Below are 12570 nucleotides of genomic sequence, written 5' to 3'. Positions count from 1 at the left end.
TGGCTGAGTAGAGACAGCAGCAAATGAACACCCAGCACCTATGGACCCTGCTCCTCCTCATGCCGTGAGCAATCAAGGGTTTCTTTGCAAAACCTCTCCCCATACCATTCACTTTTCTCTGATGTAAATTATTACTATTAAGAGTGGCATCTCCTACAAAGTGCCTTGGGACTTCTCAGTAAATATCAGAGTGGAAGTTCTGCTTATTCATTATTTTAGACATCCAAAAGTAAAGATATCAGTGTAAATTGACAAGTGTATAGAGTAACGGTAATCAAAATAGTGGAGTGGAATCTGTGTCCTCAGAAAAGTTTGTATCTGGAATAAGATCAAAGTTCATTGTAATAAAAGTGCCCCCCTCAAACATTTGTACAACAATGACTACACAGGCACACATGCAGCAGCCATTATTTCCTCAGCAACAGCAAAAATGCAGTCCCAGCTTTACCCAATACTAGATTTGCCTGATTTTCTCTCTCTTTGAGATGTCATCATGGAAACAGTCTTGATTACTTAATGTTCCTTAAAATGGTTCTAGCTTAGCTAATCAATGCTATTCTGTTGTTAAGCAGGATATTTTTCCTTTGTGAAGCAATATTGATTACCTAATTATTGCCATTAAAAGCACCCCAAACCAACACACATTTAAGCCAGTGATGGCACTGCTGCTGTTAAAGCTCTCACCAGTAATACTATTCTACTTCTATTCAGTTTACAGAGCTTCCCTGTTTTTGAATGTCTTCAGCTCTCTCACTGTCCTAATATTTAGCAACTTTCTCCCTCCCCCAGCTTCCAGCAGCAAATAGTGCAAAATTAATGACAATCAATCAACAGGATCCAACAGCTTGTTCCAGAAAGCAGTGATACAAGACACGAGGAAATGGATGAGGCAGAGAATATAGACACAACACCTGCTTCTAGTTTTTAGAAGTTAAAACTTAATTCCACCTCATTCAAACTTATTTTAGAAAGCAATTGACAGCAGGAAAAATTATAAAATTGGCACGAAATGAAGACTTTGGTGGTGAGAATTAAGAACTTCAAACTGTAAATTAGAATATATATGTGTATCTATATATACTTCTATTGCATCATTAGGAGAATTTGGCTCTACAGCTGTATCTATGATTATTGAAGGATTCTTCTGTTTATATTTAGCCATAAAATTGCACATACTTAAAAGCTCTGATACCTCTTTAGAAAGGGAGCAGCCAAACTGTCTGCGTCTGTAGTCATGGGGTGGTTTAATTCAAAACACTTTGTGGGATTCGCCCTAGATGACAAATCACGGCCTTCTGACTTTTCACTGTGAACTGTGTGTTTTGCAAATCATGAATTGTATATATGATGGCATATATGTTTGTGTGTGTGCATTCCCTCACGTACAGTGTATTATACATATACCTTTTTCAATATTTATATATAGACAATGGAGTTACAGTATTTTTTTCTTTAGTTGGTGCATGGCATATATCATAAACAGTGGGTTCACATTGCAGATACAGTCTGCATAAAAGATGTTCTGTATAACATCAGAGGAGTTTTTTTAAACCCTAGCTGTGCAAATGATGCCTGCATCACCCTCATGGAAGTCCAGTAACTTAAAAAAGGAAAAAAAAATTATGATCTGTGAAAAAGCAATAAAGCCTTTTGGCTCAAACATCACCAGAAAAGCTAAATAGACATGGTCTGACACTTTCTTGGTGAGGTCTGATGTGCTTTCAGGGGTGTGCAGCTTCATGATAAGATGTCAGAGGAACTAGATGGTCTTAAGGTCCTTTCCAACCCTAACCATTCTATGATTCTATGACTTGAAATAATAGCCACAGAAAGTTTTACTCCTATGTGGCCTAAGGTGTGGAAGGTGAAGAGCATTCATGGATGCACCTCAGAGCATGTTAACCAGGGCCTCACTTGTACAAATACATGGCAAGTGATGGTCCTTACATGTACTGCTGAAGACTAGGAACTGCACTAAGTTTTTGTGCCTGAAGGAGACAGAAAGCCCTGACTACATGATGCTTGTTTTGCTTTCTCAACCTCACACACTTCAGCAAGAGGGACAGATGAGACAGACATACTCAGGCTTATAAGCAGTCTAAATACAGACAGGGTAGAGCACAAAAATATAGCAAAAGAGGTCATAAAATAACAAAAATGGAAAGGTTTGCAGCCAGGCAGTGCTAGTAGTTGCAAGACTCATCCTAACAAGCCTCAACAGCAGTTTTCTATATATTCAGTAGAACTGGTTGGTTGATAAGCAATATGAAAGTCAGCAAATTGAATTAAATTAAACTGGTTTAAATTCAAATAAATTCTTTTGATTTTTGAGTTTTGTTTCTGCTGGAAGGACAGATTAAGTAAAAATGTTCGTTTACTGCGATGTGACAGTGTTCTATGGCAACCTTAAAAATGTCTACATTACTACTGACACCAAACAACCTAGAGGATCAACAGGGTACCAGAAAAGGGAATGGATGGAAAGGATGACGAAGAAAGAGGAAACTGTTGCATTTCTTTCTCCTTGGTACAGTTTTTCTTGCCAAGAATGGACTTAAAACTCGATTTGCTTCTTCCTATGGGACCTGGAATACTGCCACATATGTGCTCCTGCTCAGAAGCAGCATCAGCATGCTGGTCACAATCTACTTCAAAAACAAATGAGGTCCAAAAATATCTTCCTCTCTAAACAGGTTGTCTCTGAGTGTGTATGTGTGTGTGTATGCGTGCTTGCATGTGTGATTTATGCAAAATATCCTGTCAAAATATTCTGGTTCATCAAAAGTCTAATTTACATACATTTTTGGGACACTGTAGAGGCTGATTAACATGACGTATCGCAATTCAGAAGGAATGTTGACCGAAGCATTTTAGGAGCCCAGGATGTGGGAGCACGAGGTAGATAAGCATATGGAGCTCAGTGAATGAAACAGGAGGCTGCCTATTCTGCTATGATTTATCTTCTTCAACTTGTGAGAACTCGATGGCTTTTTGAGATAAGAGATTTTGTTTAGAAAAATCTAGTACAATGAAAAAAATCATTATAGAGCTTTCCTTACCCATCTTTGATATGCCCATCGTCCTTCACCTTTTTACAGACACAAGGATTTGGGTTTTATTAAAGAGAAAAACAACATTATAGCCTTATTTATAAATAATAAGTTAAAATATTTAATTAAAAGCCTTTAGATTTTTTTTCCTTTTATCACCTGGATTTAGAGAAACCATAACAACATTCATCCTGCCAAATAAAATTGAACAATGTCTTTTATTAGGTCTTTTAAATTTATGCGATAACTTACCCAAGCATCTGAAGCTAGGTTAATTTTACATTTTCCCATAATTTATTTAATTCCTCTTATTTAATTGGATACTGACATTTCTCCAGAGTCTTAGAATATGAAAGAATCATATAATTGTTCCCTAACTGCTTTCTGCATCACCAAAACAATGTAAATACCACTCTCTTGCCATGTCTGAATCGCCAACTAGTGGAAATGTTTGCTAGTAGCCTTCCTGAAAGGAAATCACCTCATGCATTATTCACACTGCCATAGCTCTGCTAAAAAAAACAGCATTTCACTGCAATAAGTTATTCCTCCTCACCCCCAGCAACATCCACTACAGTTAATTATTGGTTTGCAGAGGTTGATAGCCGAGAGCACAGGAGACAAAGAAGGAAGTACTCACCATCCCAATGTCAAATTATCAGTTGACAGGAGACAGAATTCCATGTTATTATGACATATGTGTTATTGTTTTATAAACTTTTTTTAATGCTTTTTTCCTTTTTATAGCAAATGTTTAATAGCTGCTGATACCCAGATGTCATTCCTGGGAATGAGAATTGGTGGGAGTAGTTCCAATAGGACAGAAAAATGATATTTTGATAAGTTAAGAATTATTGTTCCTCAGGAGATCCCTGGGCCATAGTTCTGTGTTTCTTCATTTCTGTCAGGGTATAATTTTACAATTACCTTCATTAAAACAGCTTGTGATGCCCTAAATCTTTTTTCACCTCTACAAGCCCTTTGAGTACATCCAAGCAGTGGCACTTTACCCCGCTTTCACTTCAGGCATTCATTCATAAATATTTCGGTTCAAATGCCAGGTGGCTTTTGGACCATTTGCTGTGATGGTCTTAACATGAATCCTTAGTTTAGATATAGGTGTACCTGAATGTTAATCATCGAGCCTACGTCAAGTAAGCACTGTTATTCCTTTTAGTTCAGTGGAGAGAGACAACCTTTCTAATAAAGGAAGATGTATTCAGTTAAGCTATCCTTCACGTCTAATAGAGAAGGATTGGATCTTTGCAAGAAGCAACTGATGGCAGCAGATACTCTGCCATTTTTATCTGAGTGACCGTTAGGGCTCTTTTGTGTTTCTTAATGTGGAATGCAGTGTTACAAGATGCTGCAGTATGTGCTCTGTGCCCTCCTTTCCACCGCAGAAGGACTCACGTCTCCCATAGGTGCTGCATTGTATCCTCCCTATGGATACTTAGCACTAGAAGGCAAAGCTCCCATTTTAGCCAATAATGATCTGATCAATAGAGTCATCAAAGCCTACAAAACTATTTAGATGACTGGACAGATGCTTGTTTTTAGGTTTAATCTGGAGCTGTGTCCCACATCTGGCTTCTGATTATTCTATCATCAAGGTAGCCCAAAGGCTAAGCAGAAAGAGATATAATGAGAGGGACAGCTCAGGCAGTGCTAGATGACAGATGAACTGTATCACAGTCTGGCACTTGGATGTGGTTTTTTAATTGCCATTTCAACAGGGTTTGGGTATACCGATCATGTGAGATAAAGGAGTGGGACTTGCTGCTCATTCCCATATGTTCAGGTTAGAAACCCACTTAAGCCAAAATGATCAAGAGATGTTCTGGAGACAATTTTATTATATGATATTTCTTTTAACAATTTACATTCAACTGGCATCACATAGCGACAAAATCCGAGAGTAAAAGGAGGGAGTCACAAGCATTGTGTTGCCTCAAGTTGAGTTTCTGACAAGATTTCTGCTGAGGAAGCAGCAGAAAGTTACCTGCTAAGGATAGTATTGTGGTTAGTCTCTGGATATGATATGAAATTAACACTGCTATCAGCTGCCGGAGTGTTTCTTTAGGCTATGCAGCAGATGTGTTCCTCCATGAATACAAGTCTTCTGTCTCCATCTCACAGAGGCATAGCAAGGTTGCAGACAGATTGGCACTCACTGCAAATGGATGCAATGCTTTTTCTATCTAGGAGGTGAAGATTCCTGATAACTTATTAAGTTCCTTGGATGCCACTCTTTTTTACCCCTGCAGTTTGCATGAAGGCACCCATGAGGTCCCACTGGCCAGCTCTGCTGCTCGCTGTCACCACTGGGTGTCTCACCGACCAGCTTTTTGAAGATGAGGACAGGGATGATCATTGCTGTGGCTGCACAGGGATGGAAGGAGAAATTCAAGCATCAATGGCAGCTTATGAGAAGATAGGACTGGATCTACAAGTTACAGGGAGAAACACAACTACCTGACATCCAGCCTCCAAATGGGATGTGGACACCAACTCAGGGTTTAAAACTTCCCTTCATTATTGCAGCTGCATTTCCAAAACTTATTTCTGACTAAAGACACAGCCTAGAAGAATGGAAACCTGTTCTCCCTCCAACAGGTTAATTCTTTTCTTTCATATGTACATCATCTTGGCTTCATGCTTTGCATGACCATGTGAATGATGTGGAATATTGTTCCACTTAAGAGTTCAAATTGATGCTATTGATCATGCAATCAGTTAATTAGCTCTGAATGGGCTAACGGGGATGGAGAAAAGTTCTCCTGATAGCAGACAATGCCTGGAACCACACATTTTTATGGCGTTACCTTGCAGAAAAGCACCTCACTGAAGCAGCATTAAGAAAAGACAAATTAAATAGGAGAGTAGTAGCCAGGGGAGTCTTCAAGTTAATCCAGCATGTTGCTGTAAAAAGGCTTCCCATCTGGATCCTAGTTTGCTACAGTGTTGATGCTTCATGGCATTTTCCTTCCCTTCATCTTTATTTTCGGGTATCACTCACGAGAGAGCTGGAAAACCTGCGCAGTACCCCAGTGCTGCAGTGTGTGTGTGATATAAGATGCTGTGTGGTACCCCAGTGTTGCAGTGTATCTGTGATATAGGATGCTTTCAGAAATCCCTGCTAAAGTGTGTAAAAGACAACTGTCTTCTACAACAACTTTGCATCTCTTTGTGCACCAGTAGCTTCTCATAGACTCACAGCCATGGAGTAGTGGTCATAGCAGAAGTGTTGGCCCTCCAAAAGTACATCAAATCAGGCTCCCTCTATTTCCAGGCAGAAGGGTGGATGCTGTGTCACCCTTGTCAATCACTCCAGATTCAGGTAACTTCACTAAGCTTTTGCGAGCTGCTTCAAATCCCCCTCTTTACCTCTGGAACAGAGAAGCAGCAGCTAAAGGGACCTCTTTGCATACAATACCTCAAAACACTAGAGGGCCAGTTGGCTTGGTAAGCACAGTGCTGGGGCTGAGAGAATGTAACTTAAAACAGCTCTGGATGCTGGCTCAGTGCAGAAGAGAAACACACTGGCAATTGTATTTTATGTGATCCACAAATCTGCTCTGAACAGGCTCAAGGGTGAGGTGGCCAAGAGGGCAAAATGAATTACCTCTTGCCTCCTCCGATGTAGTGGTGGAGGTTGGGAAGGAGCCTGACACATATATTCAAGCAGGAGAAGAGACTTTGTATTGTCTTAAAGGGAAGTAAACAGAGAGGTTTTGTTTTGTCGGGGTTTTTTTCTCCTAGGCTTTGCTGAGGGGAAAGATAAAAGGTGTTTGCTCTCAAATACCTGCAGTTGTCATTGTACACAAGACAGTTATTTGTTCCTACTAAGTGAAAAGAAAAATTCTCCATTTTAACTACTTTTCCTGGAATAAAACCTTTAAAGGAAAAGAGACAGGTCCTTGGGTCACAGAAATTCAAACAGCACTAAGGGAAAGTGAGATTTTATACCAGTTTGCACCCATGTAAACAACTTCTGTTCCTGTAAACAACTTCCTACTGTTTTCAGGAGGGAAGTCTGATTTCCTCTCCCTGGAAACAGAATCTGACCCATCCAATCGGGGTGGTTTTTTCTCATATGTATTTAAATGTATTTGATGCCTGCAGTCCCTGCATATCCCTAGCCACAGCACACTATATCTACTGTGACGGGGGAATAACCAAGTAAAACAACAGAAAGTTTTCACCTAAGCAGCAGGCTGATTCATCTGTCATTAAAAATGACAGATGAAAGGGACAGACAGTTTGTCCCCATCCCTTAAGAAGGAGACACTGACAGCCCACTGCAGGCTGAGGGCTGGAGCATCACAGCTCTCCGGCCAGGCTGACCTTGCCACCGGTGAGCAGCATGGTCCAGCCTGAGTGAGGACAGACTGCCAAAGATGTGACCCTGGACATCAGGAAGCTTAGATTCACTTTAAGCACACATGGATAGCTCTGCTTGTAGCACTTCACAGAGGCAGGTACGCTGCAGCTCCTGACACTTCCCAGATGCTGGGAGGGTTTTTAAGGAAATCATCACAACCAGCCTCAAGAGGGTTTCTGAGGGGTTTTTATATGTCACAGTTCCTGTCTGGGTGCTTTATTCTGCTGTGTAGTTACTGAGATCTGCAGCATGACCCGTTAATATGATATTTTTAGTAATGCAGAAGTCATTGAGATCTACAGGCAGCCAGGATTAGTTAAGTTTTTTTAGACGAATTATCTCTAGAAACACACGCACATGCACACACACTGCCTCTGTATTTTCAAGACCATTCTATTTCTACCTGCAGGGGAGGACCATCTCTGCTGCTTGTACAGTTTTGATAAATGACTATCAATCAGGGGAATTTTCCTAGGGGGAGATCAGTCAAATCACTTTCCATCCTTAAAGTACACGAGGCTTGTGGTGGGCTTCTCTGTCCCTAGCAACATCCCGAAATAAGTTTTTAGTCAGTGCAAATACAGGATGTACCGAGTTAAAATTTAATCATCATAACATTAGCAGTTTCTCGGATATGCTCAAAGGAAACTGGATAGCATTAGGGAAATAACGTCCCATGAGAGAGCAGTATGAGCTGTACTTCATTTTCATTGCTGATGACCTGTTAGCAAAAGAATCCACAAGTATAAGCAACAGACCAAGTTGGCTGCGAGTAAATAAGAGGTAGGGTCAGCTCTTTACTGCAGTACATGCTTGTCTGTATTATGTTTATTTGAGGAAACATAAGTTGCTTATCACAGTACCTGAACCTGCAGAATTCTTTGATCTAAGATCCCATCCCCTTGAAAAGTCAGAATTATCATAAAAAACCTTTGGAGCAAAAAACCAAACACTATGAATATTCATTCTCTTCACAGCTGTTACATTTATGGAAATGCAATAACAGCAAACTTCTTGGATTTGGCAAAGACTTTCTACCAGATGAATACATGCCAGTAAAAGAACTTAAGTGAAATGAAAAGCCTGGCTCACTCCTCTTCTCTAAAGAAGTGTGCTGCAGTCCAGAGCATTTTGAAAGTTAATGAAAGAGTCTCCTTTTTTTCAGGTTTCAAAACATGCATGCAGATTTCAGCTGGCAGGGCATCCACAGACCGTATTTAATAAACACATCAATTTGGAAGCAATGTTCCATGTCCACAGTTAAACAGCTGGTGAATGGAATTTTTGCCCTGTTAGAAATAACAGCAGTCTATTTGCTTGTGATACAGAATGCAGTCAGAGCTGTCCTCTTCCCTGAAAGTTTAATCCGGTCATATAATTTTACCCTTTAACAAACAGTCTGCATGGTTAAATAAGGGCAGTGGGGTAAAAAAAGTTACCTGTCCATTTATTTCTATTGCTTTGATTTGTTAAAGCCCTGCTCCAGCAGCTTTCAGTGGAAAACTGCAGAGACCAGGAACGTCTGCAAGTGAGATGCACAGACAGAAACATTCAGCACAAGATGCAAGGTAAAGAAGATTGCAACCTACCTTCAGCAGGGCTCTCCTTCCTTCCCAGCCAGCCAGCTCTCACGAATGTACAATACTGATGGGACGAGGAAAGTAATTGTAAATGGACTACTGATAAGTGGATTCACGAAACCCGATGTGACAGCAGGGTGTCACTAGGTCCTTTTTAAACTTGCCTCCAGTGCTGTCTTCCAGTTCCTCCAGACAGAATTAGACAGTTGCTGCCAGGATCAGAGCTGAAGAAGCAAGGGTGCTTTTTGACTGCAGTTGCTAATGCTCCACTTTCAGGGAAAGCGCAGAAGTATGTGTGTGCCTGCACTAACTGCACACACTCACCAGCCTGCTACAAGCACGGAGATGTGATATGCATACTGAAAGAGCTGTGCAGGGAGGAGTAGTTCCGAAGCACACCCAAGCCCGTTCTGCTAGTAATTGCACCCTACTGACCTCCCTGAGCTGGATCACTGCAGTATAATTCATCAATAAGTCTATCATTCAATAAGCAATGGATCTGAAATTGTGCATAAGGGGAGGGGAGAGGAGGGGACAAATGCAGCTTTAAGCTTTCAAACAGCAAACTTTCAAGATAGCTGGTTTACATTTCTCTGCCCTTAATGTTCCCCCTGCAAATGTCATGGTCCACAGGTGAAGGCAATTGGATTTATTTTTAATTAATAATCTGAAAGAGGATTTCTTTAGCCATGATAAAACACATTTTTAACAGGAGTCCTTAATGAGAACTATTATTATTCTAGGGGCTATAGAAGTACCAACAGATCCCAGCTGTGAAGGTGGCCCCATAGAGCAAGGTGGTGTACTGACTCACCCTAAAAAATAGAACTTACAGTCAGATTCGTGATGACAAATGCAAGAAATACCAGTATCTTTACTTTTCATGGGATAAAATGAGGTTCAGAGAGGGAAGAGCTATGCCCAAGGTCACACATGGAATTTAAAAAGAGATCTCCTACACTGTGCCCCAGTTTCTTGCAATAAACCCAGACTGCTTCTGTAGACACAAATGACCATAACTTGAAGCAGCCCAGGCTGCTGCCAACAGCAATCTTTGGCATGAACCAAAGTGGCAACTGTTCACTTTCTGTCTTCATATCTTCTTTTTAAATGCAACATTTTCACATGAATTTGACCATGGAAACTTGACAGGTAATTCTGTTGGATTGTGCTCCAGCCTCCTCCTGGAAAAGTGAGCTGTCACATTAGCTTGCACACCTTCTTAAGCAAAACTGTAGGATTAAAATTGCTTTGGGTAGTCAAGCTCTACCTTATCTCTATTGAAAGATGTTCTTCTAGATTCCACAGTGGGGAATTGACATGATGGGGGGAAATAACATAAAATGAGTAATCAGCACCAGGGTCTAACAGCACTGGAACGGTTCTGGAGATCATCCTTCCCAGGACTGGCTGTATCCTGCTTTATCTGTGAGTTGTGATCAGATCACAGCTCAAGGTGGTGTGGCTGCAGGCCATAAAGATAAACAATAGGATGTGAAAAATCTTCCTAGACTCCTCCAGAGTAGCAACATGTCTGCAGGGAGTATTTTCTGGGTTAAGGGAAGGGTTTCTTTTTGGCTATTACTATTTGCAGACTACTGGACAGAACAAACAGCCCTGAGTCCATAGTGTTTGCAGCCTTAATGAACAAGCAGTACAAGACGGACACACTGTAGCAGAGCTTGCAAAATGCAGTAACATTAAAAAAATACACTAAAAATACTTTAAAAACCCCTACACATCTTTATTATAAATATATTATTCTTAAATACAATTGCAGCATCCCAGTAAAATCACTCAGTGTTCAGGTCTACATTGATGTTACTGAGAATTTTCATTCTCCAAATTCAGATTCTCCCTTTTCCAAATTCAGGGAGAAGAATTAGGTCCCTGAAAACCAGTTTTGGAAATCCAGCAGGAATAGTTCCATCAACTGTTTCCAGAGATGCTAAAAATGCCTAATTTAATTTGATTCTCTATCAGACTTAGCTGAAAGCAAACACTTCAGCTCTTACCCTTGCATTCTGGACAGTTGTGTTTTTATGTTTTACTTTTTTTTAACTCCAGAAAATGAAGCACTCGAGAAAGCTCCAAACTCATAAACATTTAATCAAACAGGCAATACACAAGACCAGGACTAGGCCTGGAAGCAAAATCACCACTTATGAAGTTTGAGTTTTTATGGATATCTGAAATGTTCACATTACGTAAGGCTGAGCTTATCTAAAGACTGGCATCTAGAGATGCAAATAAGTGTTGGATAGAGTGAAATGGATAACTTTATAGGTGAGGAAAGATCTGCACAGAAGCATTTTGGACACCTGGGAATGCTGCAAGGAACTAGGATCATGAAGAATGAGAATATTGTGGGTGGGATAAGAGATGCTTACAATGGGTATATGTGCCGTGTGGACAGGAGTACATCTACACATAGCATAGTGGTGAAACGTGAATCTTTCTGTCCTCCACTGTCCCCAGAAGTCATATGAAGGGTGGAAGTTCTATCCTCCCTCTGAGCTGATTGTCCTCTCCAGGAAAATCCATTCCCAATTAGTGCTGCTCATCCTGCCTGAACTCAAGAGTTGATGTAAATTTATGTGGATATTGTCAGCATGGCACCATGCTCAGGGCAGTTAATGTTGCCTCTCAGTAATGTAGACTCACCCAGGCTCAGTGCCAGGCTAATCACGTCATGGATCAATGTTGTTCTGCTTATCGTTACAGCTTGAAATAATCAAGCAAACAAAAACAGTTAAAAAAAAGGGAATAAAAGAGAAAGAAAAATCTGAGAATTGGGTATCATGGCATGTTAACTTGGGTTCACAAAGGATTCTAGGAGTTCTGGGATTTTTGCCAAATCTACAAGAATCTGACAATACTTACAAGTCATACTAAACAGTAAATAAACTACTAGTGATTTTAGGAAAAAAAAAACACCACCAAACAACTCTAAACACTCATTGAATCAATATTTCTTTACAGAATAAGCAAACACTCTAAAAATTCTTTTCTTTCCTTTTCTTTCCCTTCAAGGTAGGCATTTTTCATGAAAAGGAGCAAATATCCCACTCTAGAGCAAAACCGTATCGTGCTGGTGCACAAATGTATATTGTGCCGTGATATGGAAAGATCCCTATCATTGCTCCATAGAATATTTAGCAAACCAGTGACAACAGCAGCTCCCTACAATCTTCCTTCAAAGCACATAGCATTTTCCCTGCAAATATGTTATATCTGAGATGAGTAAAAGAAAAAAAAATGTGTGTTCTCATTGTTTTTAAACAAATAAGCAATGCATCAAAAAGGCAAATCATTTCATCAAGGTTTTCTTTTAAAAACTTAACTTACTTGTTTTGGATGCTTAATTTCAGACAGTTTTTTTGAACCATGATTTTACAGAAACACCTGCCTGGAAATCAAAATCTTCCAAAACAGTGCAAATAAGGCACCCAAGACAGCACTGGTGTTAAAAATGTTGACTTTTAAACTTGTTATGTTGGACGGCTTCAAATATATATATATATATATATATATATAAACACAATTATATCCCAAA

The 12570-nt window shown here is 40.0% G+C and overlaps 1 long non-coding RNA gene across 1 annotated transcript in view; it reads right to left on the bottom strand.

Annotated features, from left to right (window-relative positions):
• LOC133271673 (uncharacterized) overlaps window positions 1-9308 on the bottom strand; it is a 515341-nt gene extending 506033 nt beyond the window's left edge. Inside the window, exon 1 of the long non-coding RNA XR_009744216.1 lies at window positions 9024-9308. This is a non-coding gene — a long non-coding RNA (uncharacterized LOC133271673). The remainder of the gene's footprint in view (window positions 1-9023) is intronic.
• Between the last annotated feature and the right edge of the window lie 3262 nt (window positions 9309-12570).

Source organism: Pezoporus flaviventris, unplaced genomic scaffold, assembly GCF_033815535.1.
Source record: "Pezoporus flaviventris isolate CSIRO_AGI_PZ_B2104156 unplaced genomic scaffold, CSIRO_AGI_Pfla_v1 ptg000025l, whole genome shotgun sequence".
NCBI lineage: Eukaryota > Metazoa > Chordata > Aves > Psittaciformes > Psittacidae > Pezoporus > Pezoporus flaviventris.
Note: the sequence above shows the minus strand (reverse complement) of the source record. Positions and strands in the feature narration are given on the sequence as shown.